This window comes from Gavialis gangeticus, unplaced genomic scaffold (genome assembly GCF_001723915.1).
Source record: "Gavialis gangeticus isolate Ggan-Ray unplaced genomic scaffold, GavGan_comp1, whole genome shotgun sequence".
NCBI lineage: Eukaryota > Metazoa > Chordata > Crocodylia > Gavialidae > Gavialis > Gavialis gangeticus.
In genome coordinates, this window is record NW_017729008.1 from 301212 (window position 1) to 314016 (window position 12805).

General features: G+C 42.5%; 1 long non-coding RNA gene across 1 annotated transcript in view; it reads left to right on the forward strand.

Annotated features, from left to right (window-relative positions):
• The window catches only part of LOC109292093, a 934440-nt gene that overhangs the window by 205440 nt on the left and 716195 nt on the right, over nucleotides 1–12805 (forward strand). The window lies entirely within an intron of this gene.

The following is a 12805-nucleotide window of genomic DNA, read 5'->3' on the forward strand; positions in this document are numbered from 1 at the left end:
GGGCCGGGAGAGTGGGAGGGGCTGGTAAGAGTCCCCCCCCATGGTCCCTTTGTCCCTTCTCCAGCCCCTACCAACCCCTTACTCACCAGAACTAGAGCCCTGGTGCTGAACACACTGCCTGGTTGCGCATTTCAGCACCAGGGTGAGGGGACAACCATGGAGATGCTCTAGCAGCCAGAACATCTCCCTGGAGGACCCAGCTTCCGGTTGTCTCAGGGACCCTGGTTATCCATTTTTTCCCTGGAACATTTTTTTCTTCCTGCATATGCCACTTGCCCTGCCTCAAAGGGGTTTGAAGTGGTGCAAGAGGCATGTGCATCCTTACCTGCATGTGCCCAATGAGATTTCTTTTGGCCCAGTCCTCCAATTTGGGAGGTAACTCTGAATCTTAGCCTTACCCTCCAGTGTATCTACTACACCCCTCAGCCCGATGTTATCTGAAAACTTGTTGAGGGTGCACTCTGTTATCTTCCAGGTTGTTGATGAATGTAATGAACAAAACCAGTCCCAGGACCAACCCCTGGGGCATTCTATTTGATACTGGCTGTCAACTAGACATTGAGCCATTGTCTAATATCCTCTGAGCCTGATGCTTCAGCCAGTTTTCTATCCACCCTACAGTCCATTCATCCAGCCCATACTTCCTTAGCTTGCCTGTGAAAATGCTGTGAAAGACCATATCAAAAGCCTTGCTAAAATCAAGGTATACCACATCCACTGGTCTCTCCAAATCCCCAGAGCCAGTCATCTCAACACAGAAGGCAATCAGGTTGGTTAGGCATGACTTGCCCTTGGTGAAACCATGGTGACTGGTCCTAATCACCGTCTTCTTTTCCAAGTCCTTAGAAATGGATTCTTGAAGATCTGCTCCATGATTTTTCCAGGGAGTGTGATGAGACTCACAGGTCTGTAGTTCCCTGGATCCTCCTTTTTTCCTTTCTTAAAAATGAGCACCATGTTTGCCCTTTTCCAATCATCCAGGACTTCTCCTGATTGTCTTGAGTTTTGAAAGATGATGGCCTTAAGGTACCCACACTTTCCCTAATCTTCCTCTTGTTACTGACATACTTGTAGAAATCCTTCTTGTTACTTTTTTTTTTTGTGATTTCATTTACTGAAGAGTTCCCTACTAAGCCAAGCTTGTTTTCTGCCATACTTGCTAGTCTTCCTGAATATAAGGATGGTTTGTTCCTACATACTCAGTAAGGCTTTTTTAAAGTACAGCCAGCACTCCTGGACTTCTGTCCCCCTCAGATTGGCTTCCCAGGGCATCCTGCCCATGATTTCCCTAAGCGAGTTGAAGTCTGCTTTTCTAAAATCCAGGGTCCATACTCTGCTACATTCCATCCTTCCTTTCCTCAGGATCCTGAACTTAGTCATCTCATAGTCATTGTTGCCCAAATTGCCATCTACTAGTATATTCCCCACCAATATTATTTTGGTGAATATTGTATATTCTTTCCTGTTTGTGAGCAGCACATCAAGAAGAGCACAGACCCCAGTTGACAACTCCAGCACTTGTACCTGGAAATTGTCTCCAACACTCTACAAAAACTTCCTGGATTGCCTGTGCACTGCTGTATTACCCTCCCAGCAGATGTCAAGGTGATTGAAGTCCCCCATGAGAACCAAGGCCTATGACTGGGAAACTTCCACTAGCTGTTTGAAAAAAAAAACTTCATCCACCACTTTCTCCTGGTCTGGTGGTCTATAGCAGAGCCCCACCACAACATAACTTTTGTTGTTCTCTCTTCTTACTCTAACCCAGAAACTTTTGACAAGCCTATCTCCAGTTTCATACTGGAGCTCTGAGCAATCATACGGCTCTTCTACATAAAGTGCAACTCCCCTTCCTCTTCTCTGCTGCCTGTCCTTCCTGAACAGTTTGTACCCACCCATGACAGTGCTCCAGTCATGTGACATATCCCACCAACTCTCTTTTATTCCAATCGCATCATAGTTCTGTGATTCTGCGAGGACTTCCAATTCTTCCTGCTTGTTTCCCAGATTCTGTGCCTTCATGTACAGGCACCTGAGTCGATTGCCCTGATTTCTCAGGAAGAATGAGAACATGTCCCCTGTTGCCTGATCCTGTTTGCTTTTCCTCTAGATCACCCAAATCCCCACTTACTTTAGGGCTTTGGTCTCCATTCCCCAGCAAGCCTAGTTTAAAGCCCTCATCACTAGGTTAGTGACCCTGTCTACAAAGATGCTCTTCCCTCTCTTCATCAGGTAGATCCTATCTCTTCCTAGAAATCCTTCTTGGAACAACAGCCCATGGTCAAAAAAGCCAAATCCCTGCTGGTGACACCACCTGTCCAGCCCTGCGTTGATTTGCAGGATACACCTGCTCTTGCCCCAGAAACAGAAAATGTTTTTGTTCAAGCACTGTGCAGAAATTGAGGAAACCTGTGGAAGTATAATGTGAGTTTTAAACAGCCATTGGGCATATATAAAGAGCTAAGTGCCTTCTGGTACAATAGGAAATAAAATAAGTCTACAGAGGATTATGAAAAGGTATTGGACAACAGTCAGAATCCAGTTTCTGGAACTTGGCTTATAGCTTGCAGATGAGTGGCTTCAGGATTTTGCAAATATAGGTGTTCAAGCAGCAAACTGTGCTACAGAGTGGCTGCACCCACCCACTCCCAAATTCCCCCCTCCACCAGCGTAGGCAGACAGCAGCTGGAGACATTTTTATGACCCCCAAATAGATAAGAATTTCCCCATCCCCACCTTCTGATACCTCCCTCTCTTCCTCTCTGTGCTCAGCAGCATGTCTCCTCCTCCATCCACCACTGCCACTGCTCTAGGTGATCTGGGGATCTCCAGAGCTGCTCTTGTCCTACTCCATCCAGGCCAGAGCAGGGCTTAGGGGCAGCAGTGGTGGTGGATGGCTTTCCCCTCACTTAACCTACTCCCAGGCTCTCAGAGCCACTGTCTCTGACTCAGCCCAGCTCCCTAAACAACTCAGCTTCAGCAGAGCAGGAGAAGATCTAGAGCTTTTACCACCCCTGGATCAATCTCACATGATCAGGGGGCAGCAGGGCAGGCCCTACAAGGAGAGGCTACAGGATCTGAACCTGTTCAGCCTCCATAAGAGAAGGCTGAGGGGGGATCTAGTGGCCTGTTACAACCTAGTCAGAGGGGACCAGCAGGCATTGGGGGAGTCCCTGTTCCCCCGAGCACTACCAGGAGTAACAAGAAATAACGGTCACAAGCTGCCAGAGGGTAAATTCAGATTAGACATCAGGAGGCGCTACTTCACTGTCAGGGCGGCTAGGATCTGGAACCAGCTTCCAAGCGAAATGGTGCTGGCTCCTACCCTGGGGGTCTTTAAGACAAGGCTTGACAATCACCTTGCTGGGGTTGTTTGACCCCAGTACTCTTTCCTGCCATGGCAGGGAGTCGGACTTGATGATCTGCTTAGGTCCCTTCTGACCCTTGAAACTATGAAACCATGAACAACAGAACCACTGGCAACAGCGAGTGGGAGCATGCGGAATAGGAGAGGAGGGGATGTGCCATTGAACATGAAGAGGAAGGAAGGGGTGCCACTGCACCCCTCTATGGGTCCATCCTTGAGCTTGTATCCATAACTAAGGATATTAGATATTGCATTAAAATGAAACCTGACCTGTGACCTCCATCCCAAGCTGAGAAAGCAAGCTTAAACTCAAAGCATATATAGAGCTGGGTTAAAGGAATTATTGTTCACATGGGTGACTGGTGCTTGGGGGTGTGGTGGGGGTCCCCCAGTGGCCAGTTGCCAATCCCAGAAGTGCCAGCAGCAAAACCAGAAGTGCCGCCAGTGCTCCTTTCAGTATCCCCATTCTCTGTCCTGTGTCAATCTCAGGGGGGCACTGCCAGCACTTCTCTCAGTCCCCCCACTCCCCAGTCAGTGAGGGCCAATCTCAGGGGTAGCACAGGCCTCCCCATTCCCCTCTTATGTATCATCTATGATTGTACAGAAAGCAGTGGGGCTGGGAGAAAAGCCAGGAAAGGCACTGGTGTGAACTTACATTCAAGACATATACTAATTTATTAGATTTTCACTTTTACTTCTTATACTAAGGGTCCTGTCTCCCTGGAGCAGTAAGATATGTAAATGTGTGTTATTTTAAGAACAGAAATAATTAAATTTCTTCAATGAGATAATTTACCTAAAGATACACACGTTTAAGTACTTTACTGAAGCAGGGCCTGGCAGCCTTAAGTAGCCCCTCTTTGATTGACCTTTGGAGCAAGTCATATAATAACAAAATATAATCATGAACCCTGAAGTCAACAAAATATGTCATATTCATCAGCTTCAATGTGCAGAGTAGATAAAACTCCAGCTTGGGCTTGTTATGAATAAGAAACTCTTTGTAGCTAGGTCTCTATAGATATTGGTGGCTCTTGGTCCTTTTATTGAGATCCTCTTTTTCATCTGTGCTACTGATTAAGACTAACCTATTCTTAAGGCTGAGAGCATACCTTTAAAAATAGTGGGCCTGATACCCTCACACATGTAAAAGATTGGATAGGCACACAATTGAATAAAGTTGGAGGTGTGTATGGAAGATAGGTAGCAACAGTTAGACTACATACAACTTCCACTTCCAGCCCCTCTGTCATTGCCTGGGATTATGTGCTTTGCCTGGAGAAAAGTTATCATATACAGCATTTTGATTTAGAAACACCATGGAAGTCCAAGCAGGAATTAATGCTGCTTTGTGCAACTTGGAATTCTAGAGCTGGACCTGTCCTACTTCCTACTTAGAGGAGCAAATATCTCAGATACATTCAGATTGCCAGGTGGTGTGGATGTTTGGAAGTCCTATTCACTGTGTTTTCCTCCTCAGAGTTTTCTCCTTGAAAGACATAATAAAGACCATTGTGTCATCACAGATGTCCTCAGAGGGCTTTTCCATTCTCTGTAATTCTCATAATAGTGACCAATCGATTACAGTTTCCTCCTTAACTCAGAGAATATAGTAAGCTTTAGCCTGCCTTTCTTGCTTTATTACTGAACTGGTGCAAACTAATCTTTAAAAAAAATCTTCTATTTATAATTGTATCTTTACTCCCACTTTACCCATCTTTGAAAGCCATGGCAACCGTAAATCTTTTCTAGCATCAAGGAGTAAATAAAAAAAGAGGTCAGGTATGCACAGAGCCTTTTCCCTTCAGTGGCACACAAACAGTTAACTAAGTGCCCTCATATGAACCACTTACTACTGCAAGCCTTACACAAAAGGTCAATACTGTTGTTGTTTTTTTTCCTAATGTCCTCTTTACCTTTGACCAGCAATATCTGACAGTTTGGATTTATCAGAGGCACTCAGTGAAGAACAGTGCTGTGTCACCGTGTCTCACAACTATCAAAGAAAATGGGAGTAATATGTTAGAACTCAATTTCCAGGGCATTGTGACCATATCCCAGGCTGGCAATATGCAATACAAATACTGAACTGAGATCCTTCCTTTTGAATTCAGTCTAATAGCAGGAACCTTCCTTTGTAACTCATTAGCAACACAGTTGATTTACCATGCAACTGTTTTGTGTAAACAGCCTAACAGCAGAAAGAGTTAATATTTAATTATCCCAACCAGTTCTTTCCTCCTCTACCTGTGTGTTAATTACTGATCACTGATTACCTCCAGTAGTAAAAACATTTGATCCATTTGCAGGCGTTTCATCTTCAGCCTCAGAGAAAACTGCTAGTCTCTGTGCAATAATATGTGTGCTGTCAGCTCCTCCTACCTCATCTATGACACAGATTGCTCTTGTGGTAAATGCGTCTTCAGCGTGACTGGCTCCACTTTACTAATTTACAGTGAATCAGTTTGTTACACTTTAGATTGTATAAGCTCTGAAGCACCAACAAACCACAGCAGGCGATTATGCAGGAAAGATGGCTCATAGCATGTAGGGGGAGCACTTATGCTTAAAAAGCTAATTTTTCTGAAATGTTAGCTGCTGACTCACAGGCTAACAGCACCTACATAGTCTCATTTCTTACAGTTTTACAGTCTCCTCTCTGGTGTGCACACATATATTTTTTAAAGAGCAACATTATTTTTCAGCAAGTGGATGGCTCACAGTAATATGCTCACACTTCACAGTTCTTAAGAGAGTCATTATTTTTTATTAAACTGTTAATCAAAATATTAATACATGGAAAATGTATGCAGTTCATATGCTGAGAAGGAGGCTATGATAGATTATCATATAATAAATGTATGGGTGAGAAAAGCTGTGAGTGACAAGTGCTGTCACTTTGGGGTCTCCAGCATTTTTTGTATGTTACAAAATAATTCACTATGCAACAGGTACCACATGCTATGGATGCTATTTTGCATACGTAGTATGTACAGATAAAAACCATATTGTGATCCAGATAATTTTAGGCATAAAAATGCTCTCCATAGCAGAAGAAGAATGGTGGAGAACCAGGATCTGAGCACCTTGTACACATCCACACAGGGCATATGGGCATTTAGTGCTTTAGAAACAACTATAATGTGAATGTTGACATGTCTTACCTTGGGTATCCTGTAAAGAGGAACCTAGAAAGGTCATTCAGATTGTCACACTTCATACCAGTAAAGTAGAGGTTGCGAATGTCAGTTAACTGATTGGAGATACTTCCTATTATAACTCCTGAAGATCTTTCACTATTTGGCCCAGTTGATAGGCAGGCATTTCCTTTTGCAATGATGACTGAGAAGCCATTCAACAGAGTCTGAAGGTGCTAGTGTCTGGAAAAGAAATACCCACCACAGACAAATTCAGATAGATATGAACCAATAATTAAAACTCTGTAACAAAATCCGTCAAGTACAGTACAGGTGACTGAAACAGAGTTTGACAGGAACAGATTTCAAATTGTGCATACTGTGAAATTGCCTTGGTAGGATGGAAGGCGATATAGCCTAGTTCATAAATAGGGCCTGGTTTAAATTGTGGACCTAGCTTGCAGCACAGCGGCTCCTTTAATCCTGGAGTCTCCCCTCCCCATGTGCACACCACACTGCTAATTGGCAGAGGAGCCCCATCAGCCTCACTGCTCATTCCTGATGGCCAGGAGGTGGAAACCATGGTTTTAAATATGCTGCAGTTTTTGCTTCCTGCTGCTAATTGATGGAGGGCCCTGTGGGCCCCACTGCTTGCTGCTGCCTGGACAAGAGGCAAAAACCATAGCACATTTAAAATTGATGAACTGAATCATAATTTTCAATAATTCAGATTTATGGTGAGACTATGAAGAATGTTGAGGATTTCCCATACCTCAGAAGCCATCTCTTGTAGAAGACTGACATTGACAAGGAAATCCCACATCACCATAAAAGTGCAAGTGCAACCTTCAGATACCTGAGGAAATAGATGTTTGAAGATCATGACAACAGATCCAAAACCAAGCTCATAGTTTATCAAGAAGTTGCAATCCCCACCTTACTGTACAAAGCTGAGACATGGCCAACAGACAGGAGATGCTTCAAGTTGCTGGAGAAGCATCAATGCTGCCTGCAGAAGATTCTGTGAATCAAGTGGGAAGACAGATGCACCAACATTAGCATCCTCTTGCAAGTAAACACAATGCTCATCAAGGTGATGATCATCCAACATCAACTCTGGGCCAGCCATATCATTGGAATCTCCACCTCTAGACTCTGGAAGCAAGTTTTATTCTCCCAGCTCAGTCAAGGCATATGCTCAGCAGGAGGGCAGAGAAAGTGCTTCAAGGACATGCTCAAGGCTAATGTGAAAAAATGTAACATTAACATCAACTCAAGGGGAACTATTGCCCAGGACCACCCCAAATGGAGGAAGAGCATGCTGCAATGATCTCAGTACTTTGAAACCTTACAACAACAACAACAGGAGACTGAAAAGTGAGAGTGGCAGAAACAGTGTGTTGCAGACCAAATCAAGAATCAAAAGCCACCCACCCCACATAGAAACATGTGCCTCTGTTGCAACAGAGTCTGTCAATCCTGGAACAACCTCATCAGCCATATTCGGTCCCACACATAAAGCAATCATGAAAGACAATCATCCTCAACTGCAAGGGATTGCCAGTATATATATATATATATATATATATATATATATATGTATATATATATATTCAATACTAAATGATGATAACAGTGGACTTTTGATGCTTCTTATTATTTTACTTGGCAGAATTTTAACGCATCTTGGGTGTGTCTACACACGTGCCCTAGGGCTGTGCAAAGCTTTGGATCACGATTTGAATTCAGAGATGATTCAGATGATTCAGAGGCTGAATATATGAATCTGAATTGAATTGAGATAAGCTTTAGGCTTTCCGAATCGATTTGGGGCTTCTGAATTGATTCGGAAAAGATTCGGAGATTTGGCTATAGGGTATAATGGGGAATCAATTAAATATCTATAATTGTGTTGTCTTTTGGCTGATTCACATGAAACCTGCAGGGATGGTAGCCTATGCTGAGAGCATGACATGTGCCAGGTTTCAAGTTGATAGGTGCAGAGGTTTCTGGGAAACTGCCTGAAAGCAAAACTCATGTTGCATGTGTGTTAAGCCACAGTGGGGTAAAAACTGCAGGGATGGTAGTTCTTTCTGAGGCTGCAAAGTCTGCCAGATTTCAAGGAGATAGGTGCAGGGGTTTGGGGGAAACATAATTCTCCATATCTCTGATTTTCTTCCTCCCTTCCCAAATCTCATGAGTTTAGGTATTATTCTCTTGTCGCTTTTGACTTTATAAAGGGGAGCTACTTCCCTTGAACCATTTTAGACATGAACAATATAAGTCTTGGCTGTGCTTGCTCATCAGTTATTATTTAACCCCAGGATCTCCAGGTTGCATTTTATTTGCACTGAGAACAATGATTTTACCTTTCTGCTCAATATGTGATTATATCCATGTAAGGATACTATAAATTTCAATAAAATACAACTTAAAAAAGCAATCAAACTTAAGCCAATATTGCTTTCTGCTAGATTCGGCACCAGAGTTCAAGGGTCTAGTAAGAATACTGAGCTTTTCTGCTTTTAATGCCTATGGCTTTGATGTTCATCAGCCACTGGGAGCCATTTATTGCCTTGTAAACTTGAAAGCAATTACCTTTCTGCTATTATATCAATTGTCACATAAAAAAGATGCTCTTCTATTCTTTCTCTCTCCCTCTCTGTGCCTCTTGCTTAGAGTTCTAATCAGACTGCAGGAATGTTTCTTGTTCATGGGATGCCTATATTACCACTATTCTTATTTAGAATATCACAGTTCAATAAGAGAACAAATTACATAGTCTGAATTACTAGATAAAAATGGGTACTTTCTTATTAATGGAATAAAGACAACAGTATTCACTTGAAAAGCCATTTAGATAACCCAGCAGGATGAAATGTATTGAGACACACATTCTTAGTAACATATCAGCCAAGCTCTAACATAACAGGTATGTTATGTTGAATTGAACCAAAGGTTCTCTTAAAGAGTAAAGTAACCTGGCAGATTATATATTAAAACCAAATAAGACAGCTCCTCAGTGCATCTAAACTGGCAAACTCCACAGAAGCCCATATGTTTGTTTATACCAGCTGAGGATCTGTCCCAGTGGATCAGCTCCAGGTATATAGATATAACTGAAGAATTTGGCTTACCAAAGAAAATCACGCTTCCTAAATCTAAAGCCAGTGAGCATTTTCTCACATTACTCCTTTGGAGTGCACTCATGAGTTTATAAAAGAACAAAGCAGTGACAAATGTGCTCTCTTGTCACTTGCTTGGAAAATTGAGTTCTGTTCAGTGTTGTGAAGACAGAACAGAAAGAACACGGTGTGAACAGGAACATCAAGACCTGAAAATCTGACTTTGATTTCTTTCTTTTAAGAACTAACCAGGAGCACTGTGACATTCAGTAAGAAGGCTAGATGTTTTAAAAGCTACAGTTCTGTCTGATGATGCCTTTTACAAACAACAGAAAAATAATCTCATTTGAAGCTTCCAGCATTTTTCGTCTAAAAATGTACCAGAGTGCATCTCCTGTGCTTGGCAAGCAGGTTACTGAGCTTCATAAACCAGAACTCTTAATCATATCCTGTTATTTTTCTATTCTCTCTAAACCCTATAACTACTGGGACCTATCTCCCTGTACATGAATCCTTATGTATAGCCTGTAAGCCGGAACCTGATATAACCCCCACATTTTTTTTGCTATTTTTCTGTTCTTTCATGCTGAATGTGCCCTGGTTAATGGCTGACAGCCTCAGCAGTCTTCAGGAGAGGGAAATCAGGTTTAAAAAATTATGGAAGATGTGTTTTGTATGAGCTAAGTAATGTATACCTTCTGCCAGCTCTCAAGAATGGAGCACTAGAGGAGAGAATAGTGTGATATGAACATGCCTGCCTGAAACAATGTCAGTGGGCCTTAAATTACATCTGCGAGGTGATATATCATGATATCTTTCCAGCAGCCCAAATTCAGAAAAAGAAAATAAATATGCAATAGGATTGTCATTTTTGCTCATCTGTTTTAAATGTCTTTTTGATCTCTGAATTGTTCTCCATCTAAAAGGAATTTATACTATATATGATATGCATATTCTGTTTCCACCAGAAACTATGGCAAGTTAATTTCCTCAAAGAATTTGCACTTACACTCAAGATAAAACTTGACTGGGCAGAAGGAGCTCCGCATTACATCAAATAAAGGAAGCTAGGCTAATCATAGATAAAAATCTATCATTATGAGCTAGATTCAACTTGAATTATTGAAGTAAAATTGTTAGCAGAACAAAAAATAAAACAAAAAAGATTTACTCAGCCTTTGAGTGGAGTCACCAAACTTTTTTTCATAATACTTAGAGTTCTATTTCCAATTTTCACTGGTAATTTACTTCATCCACACTAAAAAGAATTAAATTTGAGAGTGGACTAATTTTATTATGGCTTTTATGCAGTGCTTAACACAAAGAAGGGCATTTATTGGGACAGTTAGCTGAAATTCATTTAGATAACCATCTTGAAAAATTTCCATGTATTTTAACAAAAAATGTCATTTTGTATGGGTTTTTAAAGCATTCTTTGGAATATGATACAAAAGCACATATTTTCCTTAGAGTGTATAGTTCTATGAACTTGTTATAATTATATGTACATACAGCATTGTTTTCTTCTACATCTCTGGGTAAAATATCCATCTCTGTTTCTTGGCCACCATATGGTGGCATGGCAATGGCACAATGGGTCTCTAAAAATACGTTTATTCAGTACAATGTGGTTTTCTACAGGGATACCCACAGTAGCTCAAGTACCAGAAACACAGTAGTCACATTTGTGCAGTGTTTGGCCTGACCTAATTAGCCCTGCTGAGAGGTACAGCAATCACCCATATGGAGTACTGAGCTGATGTGGTTAGTGTGTTCAGTAGCCCAACTAGTTCGTTTAGGCTGGACAGACATTAAAAAAGCCTGAGCCTGAATTAATTCAATCTTTGCAGGATAGTCTAACCTGGCTAGGCTGAACCGGTTTGTAACCACACAGACATCCCCTGTGGACTGAAGAAATGCAGCCACACACCTGCAGTGGCCCGGGCTAGAAGCTGAGGGGTGCTAAAGCAGTCCTTCCTTCCCTTTCACAGTGTTTAGCTGCCGAGGAGTGGGGGGTGCGGTGGCAGGCCTTGGAAGGACAGTCTGATTAGGAAGGGATTCCTCCCCACCTCGCTATTGATAACAGAGCATTTAGTTACATGGCAGGGAGTTACACAGGGAGTTGTTAGCATTTATCAGTCCATCAAACAAAACAAAAACCTCTCTCATTATTTCAAGCTCTTCTTAAGCAACTTTTTCCAAGGAAGAAATGAAGGAACATTACCAGCTACCTGTTGACTAGTTCCAAAAAGCCCTAAGCCAACACTGTCAAGTCTGCCTTTGTCCTGTCTCCCACAGCACAGACCATAGCCAGCATGTGGTATGCTAGCTAATGCTGAGGGGTGTCTGTGTAAGGTAGAGGGGAGGGGGGAATCCCTGCTTGAACAGGGAGTGGAGGGGAGGGGGGAGCAGGAGGAAGCCAAGTAGATGCTACTGTACCTGCAGTCTCTGCCAGAGCTCCAGCCAGGGAGCAGAGGGGTGGGAGCAGACAGCAGAAAGCAGAGCAGCACCACCCAGAGTTGCAAAGCATCTGGGATGCTAGGGGACTCTGGTTTAACTTAAACCAGGAAGTCTGGGGGAGACATTGCATAAACCAGTTTTACCCAAATCAGTTGAGTCTGATACTACATTGAACCAAGTTTATCTCAAACCAATTTCAGCCATTTTCAAACTGGGTTATCTGCACTGAACATCTGTTCTGTTAGAGGTTTAAACCAGTTTCTGATCACTTAACCTGGTTTATGTGTAATGTCTGTCCCTGGCCTTAATAGTTATCTCTACATGGAATGCTTTGTACAGGACAGACATATTTTTATGGTCTGTAATGGATGCCTATTGATTTCCAGATGTTCAAGATATTGGTGTTTCATTATAAGCCTTAAATGGACACCAACACCAAGAGAGACTATGTCTATTCCCCATGTGAAACTCAAACCGTTGCCATAAAATACGGTACCAAAGCTGACAGCATTAGGCCTGTGCAAGTAGGCAGCTATTTGATCCGGCTTTGGATCCAGCCACTTCAGATGCCAGGCATCCGATCTGGAGCTCCAGACCAGGTTCCCACTTTGATCTGGCCGAAGTGGCTCTGAAGCTCTGAAGCTTCAGAGCCGCCTCAGAGATCTGCCCATAGGGTATAATGGGGAATCAGTGAATTATCTATAACTTTGCTGTTT